The sequence below is a fragment of the Suricata suricatta genome, chromosome 6 (genome assembly GCF_006229205.1).
Source record: "Suricata suricatta isolate VVHF042 chromosome 6, meerkat_22Aug2017_6uvM2_HiC, whole genome shotgun sequence".
In the NCBI taxonomy this organism is placed as follows: domain Eukaryota; kingdom Metazoa; phylum Chordata; class Mammalia; order Carnivora; family Herpestidae; genus Suricata; species Suricata suricatta.
The window spans coordinates 2,115,126-2,117,083 of NC_043705.1; positions in this window are offsets into that span (position 1 = coordinate 2,115,126).

The following is a 1,958-nucleotide window of genomic DNA, read 5'->3' on the forward strand; positions in this document are numbered from 1 at the left end:
TGTACTGTGTTTCTTTTCAATTCACACTGAAGAGGAAGTATATTTGCCGTAGTATCGGAGTAAAACAGTAATTGTAAATGACAAAACCTAAAAATGGCCATTTGCTTACTAAAATGAATTCTAATATTAGCCAGTACTGATCACACATAAAATACCATTCCAAAGATTACTTTTCCATAAACCTCCTACAACTTTCTTTTCTTTTGTTTTTAATTTATTTATTCATTTTGAGAGAGAGAAAGAGAGACACAGAGAGAGAGAGAGAGAGAGAGAGAGAGAGAGTGTGTGTGTGAGTGGGAGGAGGGGCAGAGAGAGAGGAAAACCCCAAGAAAGGACCCCAAGCAACTTGAACCCCTGACAGGGACTTGGTCTCTCAAACAGTGATATCATGACCTGAGTCAAAGTCAAGAGCTGGACGCTTAACTGACTGAGCCACCCAGGTAACCCTACAACTTCCTTTTATACATTTAGATCTTGCCCTCAATCTTTCCTATTTAAATACCAGCTTAACTGTAGGACAAATTTTATTTTATTTTCCTTCAATAAAAATGTATTTCAGTTCTTCATAATCTTTCTAGGCAAAAAACACACATCGTACTTTCCTTGCGTATAGAGTTGTTTCACTTATTGTTTCCATTAGTTTGAAGTACAGGTTGTAGAATTCCTAACTCTTAAAAACCTTAGTTTCTAATGAAATCTAAGTAAGCAGGTGAATGGTTTGTATTACTAGCATTCTTTAATGAGTAAATCCATGAATACTTTTCATAATTTGTAGAAACATGTGATTTTTCATAACACAATCTTTCGGTAAAGCACAAACCAAGTATTTTTTTAAGTAGTCTCTATATCCAACTAAGGGACTTGAACTTACAACCCTGAAATCAAGAGTCACATGCTCCCCAACTGAGCCATCCAGGCAGCCAACCAAGGTTTTGTTTTTTTTTAAACAGACCCGTATTTATCTTCAGTTTTTTTGTAATAAGACAAAAGTAAATAAACCTATGCTTTGGGCTTACTGTTTATTTGTCTTATTTGGAAATTATCCTGTTATTCAATAAATTTAACTTAACTCATCATTTAACTTAACAAAAATTAAATTTCAGGTTAGTGAAGATGTTGAAACTATTTAAAAATTTACTTAAAAACCTTTGTATTTAGGTTACTTGTTCTTTTTTTTTATTTATTTTTTAGAGCAAGAGACAGAGCGTGAGCAGAGAAGAGGCAAGTAGAGAGGAAGATACATAATCCGAAGCAGACTCCAGGCTCTGACCTGTCAGCACAGAGCCTGACATGGGGCTTGAACCCACAAACTGTGAGATCACAACCTGAGCTGAAGTCGGATGCTCAACCAACTGAGCCATGTAGATGCCCCTTAAATTACTTGTTCTTAACAACTATGCTGAGATTACCCACAACACTTTATAAGGCATTAGACAAAAATCAATCATTATTCTATTTTTTTACAAACTTCACAAGAGAGATAACATAAAATTATATAATTATTTGACTTTAACTAAACCACATTGTAACAAATGTCTTATATTTAATGCTGATAACTCTAACGACAGTCTATTTTAATTAAACCAACAACCTTAAATTAGTTTTAATACTGAATATTTTCCCAGGTCAGGTGAACTTGAATAAATATTTGGGTTAGTTTTGAAAGATCCTTACAAATGCTTGCCTTCAAACCAACTAAAGAGAGATCTTTTATAAATCAATTTTAGCAATACCATCTGGAGAGAGAAAATATCTCACATTTATAACATGTGCACATACACAAGCAAAGAAAAATCTTACAGCTTGTTTATACTAATATTTGTGGAGAGAACATTATAAGCCAATTTCCAAATGTTTCCCTCTATTTTTTAAATGAAAACTTCCTTATAGTTTGTTTTTCATAGAACATATCTTAGGTCCTAGAGGAGAGGAAAGTAGAAAAATTTACATAAAAAGTA